Genomic DNA, 14,307 nt, shown 5'->3' with positions numbered 1-14,307 from the left:
AGCAGGCTACAGAAAAACTGGTAAAAAGAGAGTTTCTAGACTGCTACACTAGACCCTCCCCTGTTCCCTTGAGCCCTATGCTAGGGCCACCCAACACCAGGCCCGAGAGATGGCCGGGGCACATGATCTGTATATGTGAGCTCCTGTCCCACATCACCAAAGAATTAGAATCTCTTTCGGCCCTAGGATTTACAAAAGGCAAAGACTGTCTTGTACCATGAATAAATATATCTCTTCTGAGATACTAATTGAGCCCAAAGGAATATCACATAATGTATATGCACAAGAAGTGTACGTGTCCATCTTAGTTGCGAGTGTGTGTATGTGTTCTTGTCGATCTTGAGAGCCTTAGAGTTTATTGTTGTTGTTGTTGTTGAGTGTAATGATTATTTTATGTACTTATGTATTTATTTTTGGTACTGGGGACCGAACCCAGGGGCATTCTATCTCCAAGTTACACCCCCAGCCTTTTTATAAAGAATATATAAACATAAATATATCATAAATTTACCAATTCAAAGAAATACAGACATCACCTCAATTCACCAACTCCACTCCCAATTCTTCAGCATGCATCTCCAAATTCAAAAGAACATTTTTCCAAAACTGCAACAATAACACACCATGTCAAACTAGAGCTAATTTTCTGATTTCACAAATTGCCATTGTTTAGCTCACATTTTCCCAATAATAGGCGGGAAGAAACAGTTTCCTTTACGTAGTTATAACACTTGCATCTTTTTTGAAGCCAGCATATCACCTTAATTTTTACTTTATTTCATTTTGTGTGTATTTGTGTGGGTTTTTTTCTTTACTACTTGGATCCACACAATTTTATCTCCTTCAGTTATCATGTGCCCAAACACCCACTAATTCTTGCTTAGCTATAAACACACTTAATGGCATAGATGATGATAGATAGATAGATAGATAGATAGATAGGCATATGTGTGTGGGTGTGTGTGTGTGTGTGTGTGTGTGTGTGTGTGTGTGTAAATATTTAATTGGGGGTAGTACTAGGGATTGAACCCAAGGACATTCTGCTTCTGAGCTACACCCCCAGCCCTTTTTATTTTGTGTTTTGGAACAAGGTTTTACTAAATGGCTGAGGATTCTTTGCTAAGTTGCTGAGGCTGGCCTCCAACTTCCCAAGGACTGGAATTACACAAAGGTGTGTATAATTTGTAGTTATCTACCTGAGGCAAGAGTTATTCCCAGTGACATTGAGTGAAGATACTAAGTGACTGAAATTGGGGTGATTTAACACCTGCTTATGCTAATATCCATGAGGCTCTGATTGGTCCTGGCCTGGGCATAGTCAGACCTTTCTGCTCACATTGCAGAAAACAGAGTAAGAATTCACTCTTTCAAAATGTGGTATTTCTTTATCAAAGAGTTATACGTGCATACTCATTTTATGGCAGCACAATGTACAATAGACAGACTATAGAACCCCCCTAGGTGTCTGTCAGCAGATGAATGAGTTGCAAAACTGTCATCTAGCCACACAATGGAATAATACTCAGCCATAAAAAAGTAAAATAGTATCCTTGGCAGGAAAGTGGATGGAATTGGCAAATATTATGCTAAGCAAGATTAGTGAGTTTCAGAAAGTAAAGGGCCATATGTTTTCTCTCATAGGTGGAGCTAGAGAGAAATGGGAGTTGGGATGACTTCAGGTAAATGAGGGGGAAGACCAGTAGAAAGTAGAATGAGATTTGGGGAGGTACGAGGAGAGAGGTGATGAAGGAAATATTTCAAATAATTCTGCATCATGGAGGATGGAAGTCATTCCCACATCATGAAAGACAGAAATCATTGTTTTAACATGGACAGTCAAGTCTCTCTCGCATCATGGATGACAGAAGTCGCTCCCACACCCTGGGGAACAGAGTTGCTCTCTCATCATGGACAACGGAAGTCACTCCCTCATCATGGAGGATGGAAATGCTCTGGCATCATAGACAATGGACGTCTCTCCTGTGCCATAGACAACAGAAGTAGCTCCCAAGTCCTGGAGGGCAGAAGTTGCTCCCGTATCATGGAAGCTGGAAGTCACTCCCCCATCATGGAGGATGGAAACTGTTCTTATATCAAGGAGGATGATAGTTACTCCACATCATGAACAACAGAAATTGCCTTTGCATCATGGATGGCAGAAGTCACTCCTGCTGTATTTTATCATTTTTATTGATACCTTATAATTATACATGATAGTGCAATTCATTGTGGTATTCATTTATATCTATACATTGGTCAGTATTGTTCTCTGAATCTTCCCTTTCATTTTTCTTCTTCCTCCTCCAATTCCCTGCCACCACTCTACTGTACTCTCTCCTATTTTTATGAGATCTCTTTTCTTTCCTTTTTTCTCTTGATATGACTGAAATCATACAGCCTTTGACTTTCTGAGTCTGGCTTACCTCAGAATGATAGTCTCTGATTCCATCCATTTTCCTAAAAGAGACATGTTTGTTCTTTATGACTGAGTAAAACTCTACTGTGTGCATATAACACTAATTCTTCATCCGTTCATCTGTTGATGGACATCTAGATTGGCTTCATACCTTGGCTATTGTGAATTGTGCAATTAAAACATGGATATACACATATCCTATAGTATTCTGGCCTTCTTTTGCATAAATACCAAGGAATCCTATATCTGTGTCATATGGTAGTTCCATTCCTAGTCTTTTGAGGAAACTCCATACTGATCTTTACAGTAATTCTACTAATTTACAATCACACCAACACTGTATAAGTTTTCCTTTTTTTCTGCATTCTCGCCAGCATTTACGATCTTTTGTATTCCTGATGATTGCCGTTCTAACCGGAGTGAGGTGAAATTTCAGTGAAGTTTTGATTTGCATTTTCCTGATTGCTAAAGAAGTTAAACATTGTTTTCATTTATTTGTTGGCCATTTGTATTTCTTCTTTTGAGAAATGTCTATTTAGTTGTCCATTTATCGATTGCTATGAAGGTGTTTGTTCTATTCTGTTTTGGGTGGGATTTTTTCCAGCTCTTTATATATATTCTAGATATTAATACTCTCAGAAAGTAACTGGCGAATATTTTCTCCTGTTTTTTAGAAGAGCCTCAGAGTTTTATGCAAAGATATCTAAAGAGTACAAGTCTAGTTCTATGCAGGGAGATGTGCTCGTTAATTAACCCATTAATCCCCCCCAGTCTGTTAGAAAGTTTTAATTATGCCATCTATGTGGAAGCATTTTCTAGGAGAAAATCTTTCTCTAAGTGTTGCATTGTTTTGTTACATTCTGACAATCAAGTGTAAGAATAGTAAATCACAGGAAAGAGGAATGGAAGTATGAGAAGGAAACTCATATTTTAGATTTGAAAAGACTTCTTAGTCATAAAACCGAGAGGGACTAACAAAAAGGCCACTCAGCAGCATTGAGAGTTGGGGGGCTTTCCCTAAGCACACGTCACTCGGGCCCTGCAGCTTTTGTCACAGCATCATGCTTACGGGATTGCTCTGATGTTCCTAACTTCAAGCAGAGACAGAGGTAGCTCCAGCTGACTTCCACCGCTGGAGACTGAGCAGACTCTATTCTCAACACAAGTCAATGAGAAACAAGGGCGTAACTGTATTTGTTTTCTATGGCTGTTGTAACCAATGATCACATATTCTGTGGGTAAAAACCCACATTTATTCGCATAGGTCCTTTTACCGTATTAATGCCGATCACAGCGTGCCAGGAAGGTGGGGAGGGAGGCGGAGTGGGTGGGAAGTAGGGGAGGGCTCAAGGAGTGCTGTGTGCATGTATGCGTCCATCACCCTGAACTTCCTCATGAGGTTATCATTACAATTCATAATAAAAAAGTATATTCACAGGTTCCAGAGATTAGCACACGGACATCTGGAAAGGGGGCATGATTCAGCCTACTGTCATCTTAGGCTATGTCAACAAAAGTATTATGCTCAAAAGAAAAAACATGATGGGTTTGTTCCATCTTTTCTGAAGCCTGTACTCACTTCTAGGGCTTCCTATTAAAAGGAACATAGACCGCGTATCACATTGCACACACAGTATTATTTTACTGTAATATTAAACGTTGTAAAGAGTGTGAGGATACAGATCATCTTACACATAGTTGGAGAGTGTATAAATTGTTATAAAAAATTTTAGAGGACTAGATAGAGCTTTGGAACAGATAAACTCCAAAGTACCGTCTAGGAAAAAGAAGTGATTTATTATTACTGATCTTGTGACAGTGATGATTGCCATCACTGAATTTCTTTAATAGTTGTTTGCTCTGCATTTAGGGGGAAGCAAGGTGGAAAAAGGGTGTTCAAATAAATTTTTATCAACTTAGACACTTAGTTCCAAGAGAAGTCCTTTGATGAGGGCTGTACCAGTAAATGTGCTTGGAGTTTCAAATAACAGGAAACTCAACTCAAACTGGCATAACCAAATAGCAGAGAATTTAGGATTGGCTGGCCCCAGGCACTCAAATAACTTACCAGGGCCCAATCTTTCTCCATTTGTTGGCTCATTCCTTTATTAAGTTGTGTTATAGTTTGTGCCTAAAATGTCCCCCAAAGGCCCATGTGTTAAAGACTTGGTCCCCAGTGTGGTCTATTGAGAGGTGGCAGAACCTTGAAGAGTTGGGGCCCAGTGGGATGTTTTTAGGTCATTGAAGGGTGTGTCCTTGAAAGGGATAGTGCGACTCCTGGCCCCTTCCTCTTTCTCTTTCATTTTCTGGCACGAGATGAAGACCTTTGCTGTGCTGCCCACTCCCACTGTGATATGCTTGCTGCCTTCACTCTGGCCCCAAATAATGAGGCTAATCCATCATAGGCTGGAACCTCCAAAACTGTAAGCCAGATTAAACCATTTTTCTTTGTAAGTTAATAGGTTCAGGTATTTATTATAGTTGTGGTAGGCTGACTAACACGAGGCTCTTTCTTGTGGCAAGAGAGATTATCAACAGCCTCCCAACCTTACGGCTCCAAGCCCAGTAGAAAAGACAACGCCCACTTTACAAATTCCTCTACCAAAAGTCCTGCACTAATCTCTGTTTGGATTCAGCAGAATTAAGGGTCAACAACCCAGTCCAGAAACATTTGCTGTGGCCAAGAGGATGCCACATTCTGGTCATTTCTGGCTCCCTCTGAATAACATGTTGAGAGAAAAATGTGGAGCTGGGTGTTAAAAACAGCCTCATTCCAAGTCCTGAATTTTGTTCCTCTCTGTGGGAACTGGCCTCAACCATGTTTTCAATCTGTAAGTCTTTTCCTATAATGAAAAGGGAATCATTTTCCCAATGAAATCGTAGGCAGAGCTGTTCTGTCTAGACTAAAGCAAAGGAGTGGGCTTCTAAGGAGAATTTCCCAGGCTGGTGGTGCCATGAAGGAGAAAAGAAGAGGCTTCTAGAACCCCCACTCCACAAGTTCCTAGGGGAACCCCTTGTTTCTCCAACCTAAGACCAGCCCTTCCTGAAGGGCCATCATGTTGCTATCAATTGATCCCTTTTCCCCAACAAAGAACGGCATACTTCTTTGGTGGATTAAGTGGGAGACATTTTCTGTCCAATAAAGTCAGAGAATTCATAATTATAAGATACTTCCAAGCTTTTAATACTCAAACATGTGTTGGGAACCTCCAGGGGAAAACACAGCATGTGGAGTTTCTCAGACCTATGTGATCATGAATCATCTGCAGCATCTCTTGGGACTGGTATTCCCAGGAACAAACTCAGCGACAAGCTACTCTAGGACAACCAGCTCATTTTCAGACTCACTCCCATCCTGCCCTGCCCATCATTCTAACTGAGATCACACGGCAATAAAAAGGTTACTGGGGAAGGCTGGTGTTGTCCCTCCATCACCTCTCTGGAATGTTTAGAAATGAATAGAATAACACAAAGATAAAACCCACCAAATCCCTGGCTTCTCAGAAGAAATCCTGTCTCCATCCAACCTGTTACATGGTCACTGGAATCAAATTGCAAACACCCTACACTCGCTCCGACTCCAGAAAGACCACTGGTGGGCTATACACACCAAGAGGACTTTTGGCTCCTTCGGGATACCACATTCACCTCTGGCACACCTCATTCTGCAGCTGCAGAAGATCAAGTCAGACACACATCTGTTCCCCAGACGTCCGATGCTCCACCCCGGTGTCCCTGGCCAACAAAGCCTGGCCAGGTTTTCACAGCTAATTCCTCCAAGGCCCCCAGTTCATCTCCTCCCTTCTCGCTCCTATGAATTCTCAGAGATCAAAGCATGAGCCAGCCGAAGCCTTGTTTGCTCAGCATTCAGCAGAACACCTTAAATTCTCAGCCTGGAAGGGGCTGAAAAAAGGTCAAAGAGACTCTATTGTTGAAACACTTGAAAACAGCGAGACACCGCCAAAGTATTAACAGATGAACCACCATCATTGCTCTGAGCTTCGGGGTCCTGCGAAGTAAGGGACTTCCCTCAGCAAGTCAGACATAGGAATCTGATGGGAGGTCAGCCAGAATTGTCCTTGGAGGTTACTCTAAATTAGCTCATACAATGCATTGATTCTGAGATGGAAACTGAGAGCTACTACCACGACCCAAAGGATCAGCCTTCGAATTAAAATGTGGCTTTAAACGTCCATTCCAGGTCACTCCTCTGGTCCACTCAGCCCCATGTTTCGGACTGCTCTTTCTCTTTCCCCACCTTAGTTCACAGATTGATACGGCTCTTTAGAACTAAAAAGTCATCTTGTCTGAGAAGTTTTAAACTCTTTGGCAATAGGGGGGAAAAAATCTGCAAACAAAAACTTGTGTAGAACCCTAATATAAAACAGATAAAGTTGGGGTCCTTAGACGAGGGTAGAATTGAATGCTACAAGAATTCCCATCTTTTTAGCCACCACCTCCACCATCATGGATCTGGGTTCTCACAGTTTAAGAAGTCCTTGACATATATAGCCCCTCAGCCCTTGGGTTATAAGATACTGATGATCCAGGAAATGAAAGGAAGCCGGCCAGCCTCACCCGGATACCGGAGGACAAGCCAGCTGGAATCCAGGCCTCAATTCCTGGGCAATGCTCTCTTCTTCCTACAATAATATATGATACTACATTTGGTCTCTTGAGCCCCAAATCCAAATTCTTTATTGAGAGCTTATCCCTTTGCTTTTCACACCAATAGATTTCAAAGTGGTCAGTCCTACTTTCAAAATACTCTTTTTCTGTTCTCCCCATCACCACGTCCCTGCTGAGAAACACCTGGGATGGGACTCTTTCCCAAATACCCCACCTCCCCCCATGCGCCGGGCTTTTCAATTGCTAGATCCGGTTTCCTAAACTCGGGCTAATCACCTGGAAGCTTGTTAAAAATATAGATTCCTTGGCCCAGCACTAGACTTACTGAATCAGAATTTCCGAGGGTAGTTCCAAGAAACAGTGACAGAAATAAGTACCCCATATTGTGTTGAAGACTAGTCAGATTTTGAAAACATTATATTCATTAAAGTTGTGTTCCTCCTCCATAGCGACCAATCAGAGCTAAGGAATCTTACATTAAATCACAACCTTTGTTACTGGTAGGATCATAATTTGGTATAATGTCTCTGAACAATCTTATGGAACTCTGGAATGACATCATCCTTGCAAGACCTTTTCCTTATGTGTTCTAAAGAAATAATGACAGCCCTGATCAAAGGTTTTATCTGGGAGGCTGTTCTTTGCTGCATTAAGAAAAACAGAAATCTTTATCAGTGAAGGGATTGGGACAGTAAGTTTTGGTATATGCGTGTATTATTAAAAATTAACTTTAAAATTATTAAGATGAATGTCCTACAAATATGTTCCCAAAATATATAATATAAAAACAACATGTTACAAGAGTAGGATTTCTTTTCTCATATGCACAAAAAACTAAAGCAATAAACAAGAAAATATTAATGTTATCCCTAGTATGGTATAGGGATTGGTGGAAGCATTTATCTTTTCTTATTTGTATTTCTTTTAATATTCCAAAATTTCTACAGAGAGGTAGAGGAAGAGGGGTAAGGTGACAGGATGTTAAAGTCAAAGAAGAAAACAATTAGAAAATATTTATTAATAAATGATAATGCAGACACAACATATCAAAATGTTGGGAGTACAGCTAAGGCAGTTCTTAGAGGAAACTTAAAATGTGCACGTATATGCGTGCATGTCACATTATTCACAAGTAATTAATAAAGAGTGACATTAGTGGGGTCCCTGAAGTTCTTCCCATTAAAGAAATTAAAACACCGGAAGAAGTTGTTACAATCAACTTTCTCAAGTGGAAGAGTGAAAAGGCTTGTAGCAATCCATGCAACATTTATTCAAGAGAAACGACTGAATTTCAACAAGAACAGGAATCTCTGCTTCATTTAACTTTCCCAATTGCAAAACCCATCTCTCTAGCCATTCATGAGCCTGAGAAATCTACAGCCCTGCAATCAGCAATTGTAATGAAAATCAACAGTCTGGTAGCCCCAGAAGAGATAAAATGAGGTCAGGGCTCCTCCAAAGTCCATTCCCCAAGAATTGTCATAATTTGTCCTGTCTGGTATTTCTCTGCAAGATTCCACTCACAAGATTGTCTTCACTTCACCCAACTCAGATATTACCCAATACAGTTTTTTCCTGATCTTTTGCCCAAAATGATCGTCAGTAATTGTTTAACATGGCAGCTGCCCGAGACAATAATACCAGTTGGCGCAAAGATCAGACCAGAAAAAAAGTTAAAAGGAAAAGCTGAGAAGGGAGATGGTCAAGGGGCTTTGAAAACACGGAGCATTTTCCTGGTCATCTGGAAGACCACCTGCAGACATAAGGTAGTGTCCAGGCCCAGAGCTGAGCACACGGCCCGTGAGTCTCCAAACCCTCCCATCTGGCTGGTCCTGAGGCCCTGTGTACACAGAAGGCAAAGAGGGAGGCAGAGGGTAAACGCTGTGCCTGAGGACTGGCACAGGCTCCAATATGCACTTCATAACAGACCTGCCCTGAAGGAGATACCAGAGTCCTTCCAGCCAAAATGAAAGTACATGAGATAAAAGTTCAGATTTATATGAAGAAACAGAACTGATAGAGGTTAAGTATGCAAATAAATAACAAAGATTGGACAATTTTTGTATTATAAGTCCTTCTATTCTATTTAAAACACACCTGGAAAAGATGTAATCATATTATGGTTTGGGACTTAAATATCCGCCCAAAGACTCATCTGATGGAGGCTTGTTCTCTAGTTGGCAGAGTTATTAAAAGATTGTGGTGGAAACTGTAGGTAGAGCACAGTTAGAGGCATTAGAGCACCGGGAGACTGATCTGAAAGGAGATATCTCTCTCTCTCTCTCTCTCTCTCTCTCTCTCTCTCTCTCTCTCTCTCCTCAATCTCTCTCTCTCTTCTCTCTCTCTCTCTCTCCTCAATCTCTCTCTCCTCAATATCTCTCTCTCCTCAATCTCTCTCTCTTTCTCTCTCTCTCTCCTCAATCTCTCTCTCCTCAATCTCTCTCTCTCCTCAATCTCTCTCTCTCTCCTCAATCTCTCTCTCTCCTCAATCTCTCTCTCCTCAATCTCTCTCTCTCTTCTCTCTCTCTCTCCTCAATCTCTCTCTCCTCAATCTCTCTCTCTCCTCAATCTCTCTCTCCTCAATCTCTCTCTCCTCAATCTCTCTCTCTCCTCAATCTCTCTCTCCTCAATCTCTCTCTCTCTCTCTCTCTCTCTCTCTCTCTCTCTCTCTCTCTCTCTCTCTCTCTCCTCCCTCCCTCCCTCCTTTCCTTATGGTTGCCATCATGTGAACAACCTCTTCCACCATATACTTCATCCAACATGATTCTCTTCTCTGCCTCAAGGCCAAACAACGGAACCATCTGACCTTGGACTGAAACCTCTGGAATCATGAATCAAAATAAATCTTTCATCCTCTGTGTTGCTTTTCTCTGGTGTTTTGTCACAGCCACAGTAAGCTGACTAACACAAGCTGTAAACATTTCTATAAAGTATAAAAGTACGCAGGAAATTTATAAAAGTGTATAAAGAGCATAGTAGTCTTCTCAGGCTACCGTAACAAATCACCACATGTTGAGTGGCTCAAATAACAGAACTTTATTTATCATGACTCTGGACACAGACGAGTCCCAGATGAATGTGCCGAGTGATTTGGCTCCTGGTCAGAGCTTCCTTCCTTGCTTACAGCCATCTGCCTTCTCTCTACGTGTTCACATAATCATCAGAAAAGGCTGAAGTTGCATCTTATAATGGTGCCGGCCATTTTGAATTGTGTCCCTACCTTAGTGACCTTATTTAAGCTTCATCACATCATCTCAGGCTTTACCTCCAAATACATTACAGATTCAGGTTTCAACTTACGGATTTGGGGTTGGAGAAACACATGGACTTTCAGTCCATAACAAAAGGTTTATAAATTATAAGAGTATCTTAAAAGATTTGTTTAAAAGGCAATTGTATATTGGTATTAACTATAGTCACATTGGGTTTCCAGAATTCATTTGTTTGTTTTATGCTTTTTTTTTGTTTGTTTGTTTGTTGCAGTACTGGGGATGGAACCCAGGGGGATTGTACCACTGAGCTACACCCCTAACCCTATTTTTAGTCCTTTTCATTTTTGAAACAGGGTCTCATTGAGTTGCTAAGGGCCTCGCTAAGTAGCTGAGGCTATATGCGAACTGCAATCCTCCAGTCTCTGCCTCCCAAATGCTGGGATTACAAGTGTGTGCCACCACACCCAGCTAGAACTCATTCATTTTAAACTGTTCATGGACCAACATCTGCCCATTTCTCCTACATCCTGATAACTCCCTTCTACTCCATGCTTCTACAGATTCAAGCTGTATAGATTCCACATCCGAATGATACCATGCAGTGTTTGTATTTATGCGTCTGGCTTATTTCACTTAGCAAAATGTCCTCCAGAAATTTTCTAGTACAGGCAATCTCCATTATTTTCATCAAGTGCAAACACAAAGAAAAAAGTGATTAAATAGCCAGGCGTGGTGGCACACACTTGTAATCCCAGCATTCGGGAGGCTAAGCCCGGAAGATCACGGTTTGCAGAAAGCTTCAGCTACTTAGTGAGGCCCTCTGCAACTTAGTGAAACCCTGTTTCAAAAATAAAGAATAGCCAGGCATGGTGGCGCACACTTGTAATCCCCGCACTTGGGAGGCAGAGACAGGAGGATCACGCAGGTTCGAAGCCAGCCTTGATGGCTTAAGAAACCCTGTTTCTGAATAAAATATAAAAAGTAGGTCTGGGAGTATAGCCCACATATAGAAGGGTTCCATCCTTAGTACCACCAAAAAATAAAATTAAAATAAAAAATAAAGAATAAAAAATAGGGCTGGGTGTGTGTGTGTGTATGTGTGTGTGTGTGTGTGTGTGTGTGTGTGTGTGTGTGTGTGTGTGGTGGTACTAGGGATGGAACCCAGGGCCTTTCTACCTCCGAGCTACACTCCCAGACCTATTTTTATATTTTATTTGGAAACAGGGTCTCTTAAGCCAGCAAGGCTGGCTTCAAAACTGCGCGATCCTCCTGTCTCAGCCTCCCAAGCGCAGGGATTACAAGCGTGCACCACCACGCCTGGCTGGGGCGGGGGGGGGGGTGTATCTTGAAGGCCAAATGCCCCTGGGTTCTGTCCCAGTACTGCAAAAAAAAAAAAAAAATAGGTGATTATATGAGATGAAGGATGTTACTTAGCTTTGTTGGAATAAAGAAGACAATCATTTTATAATGAGCCTATCAAAAGATTACCTTGTATGTCTTAAATATATATAATTTTATTGTCAGTTATACACATTAAAGCTGAAAAATGATTGTTAGGAAGGTGTGGTGACAATGGGTGCATTGTATCTAAAATCTGTGATCATATGAGCATGAAAAGAAAGGATGAGCAGGGATGGAGTTTTATACACTGTTGGGATTCAATTGGTACTAATCAGACTACATTTTTATAAACTAAGATGTTAATGGTAGCTGGGCATATTGGCACACATCTGTAATTCCAGCCACTCAGAAGGCTGAAGTAGGAGAATTGCAATTTCAACAATTTAGTGAGATCTTATCTCAAATTTTTAAAAAATAAAAAGGGCTAGGAATGTAGCTCAGTGGTAGAGCATCCCTAGTTCAAACCCTAATAGTGAAAAAAATGCTAATGGTAAACCTAGAGTAAACACTAAGAAAATAATGCAAAAAAATATGTAGTTGAAGAAACAGCAAGGTAAATGGGGTGTTGTGGCTCATTCCCATGATCCCAATACTTGACAGAAGGATTGTGGTTCAAGGATGGCCTCAGCAATGTCACGCATTTCTCAACAACCTATTAAGACCCTGCTTCAAAGTAGAACATAAAAAGGACTAGGGCTGTAGCTCGATGGTAGAATCTTCCTGAGTTGAATTGCCAGCAAGAGAGAGAGAGAGAAAGAGAGAGGGAGAGAGATTAAAATGATATACCAATTTAACATCAATAGAAAAATAACCACATATTATTGTTAGGTTGCAGGTAGCTAGCCAATATAAGCAAGAGGGGGTATAAGGCTCACTGTATTAGAAGAGTCGCCACAGTGAAATAAAGCTCTCTGCCCATAAGCGACTTCCTTTATGGCCAGACACTACCTTCTTAACCCTAAAAGAAAAAAACCTGTGTAACCAGCCCAAAAGGCATTCATTCCAAATTGGAGCATGCATCGAGTGTCAAGCCTGTGAATATCACTTGAGTACTAATGGGAATGTTCCAACATGAGATAACTTGATAATCTATCACATGAGCCAAAATTAAATACTATGGCTAAAGCATGAGAAAATGAGAACCATTGTGGGACTGAAAATTGGTGCAGCCCTGAAAGAAAGTGTTTTGGCCATGTCCATCAAATGTTCAAATATTCACGCTCTTTGACCCAGCAAGTCCATTTCCAGAGAGCTATCAAACTCCATGCATATCCAGGGACAAGTGTGAGAACATGACCTCAAGCAAGACACACAACTGAATGAATGAAAGTAGGGGAGTTTTTCCTAAGAAAAATTTCAACAGTCGATTAAGATGATAAATATAAAAATACGTATATATTCCTAAGCCTTATAAAAGTACACCAGTAACAATATATACGCCTTCTTTTTTTCTTAGGTGGGGGTTCTTCTTGACATAGAAGCCAGTGAGATTAATCCTAAACAAAAGAGACTGACTTTGAGAAAACGTGAAAATTATTTTTTGCTAAAACCTTTCAAGGGTAGGAGCTGAGCTTCTGGGACTTGAATGCAGGTGGGGGGAAATGCTACCCCACCCAAAAGAGAAGGGAGGCTGTAACGCGTGTCTTTTCCAAGGCTCCTCACCCACCCCCCCAAAATTAACAAAGACATTACTAAACTCACGTTGCTAAATTGTGTCCAGCACATTTAATCCCAGTGTCCCAAATTAGTCCTTAGGTCGCCCAAAGTATCAACACTGGAAGAAGAAAGCGAGCTCAGGGACTAGCCATGCAATGGCCATTTTCACGGCACCTCTGAGTACCTGGCATGGTTCCAGATGCCTCATGTCTGTTCCACAATCAATCCTCACACTGAGTCCCTGAGGTGGGGACTCTTGCTGCATCCATTTCACAGATTGGTAAATGAAGGTATGGAGAAGGTAAGTAACCTAGCCAAGACGCACACCAAGTCAGAGCCTAAATAAACTCCTTTGCTCGGGTTCTGAGTCTAACCTTTTCACCAAGTCACCATCCCGCCTCCCAGGAAAACTGAATATGGAAAACATTCCCAACACCTCCATAAGTCTACTAGAAGAGAGACCGTGCTGCCCACTGGCCTTCTTTCTCGTGTGTCTACTCACTCAAGCTCTGGCCTGACTTCATTGGAAATCTCAGCAGACTCTCACTATTTCCCTGATAACAGAAAAGCATCTTTCATTGGCGAATCAGGATTTTCTGTAGGAAACTCTTGCCTAAGTCCTAATACCTGCCATTCATCATGCACTGAGTGTTGGGGAGTTGCCCTGGGATCAGGAGGTCTCTGCCTCCCCAGGGCCACACATCTGGGAGGCCGGTATGTCTGGAATCGTCTCATCATTCTGATGGAACCCTCAGCTTTACCAGCTGCTCTGCAGAGTCACCATTAAGCAATGACAAACACGTCTTCACTACCTGCAAGACTCCCGTGTTCTGCAGGCAGCCCCGCGGGTGACATGACTCCGCTCAATCATAGTAATCTGAAAAGGGTGCGGGCCTGGCAACTGAGATTTGTTACAATGATGTATGGCTCTTTAAAAAAAAAAAAAAACCTGAAAATTGAGCTCAGGGACATTCTACCTCTGAGCTGTTATCA

This window comes from Muscardinus avellanarius (genome assembly GCF_963383645.1).
Source record: "Muscardinus avellanarius genome assembly, chromosome: 3".
NCBI classification, from domain to species: Eukaryota; Metazoa; Chordata; class Mammalia; order Rodentia; family Gliridae; genus Muscardinus; species Muscardinus avellanarius.
The sequence above is the reverse complement of the archived record's forward strand: the minus strand, read 5'-3'. Positions refer to the sequence as shown.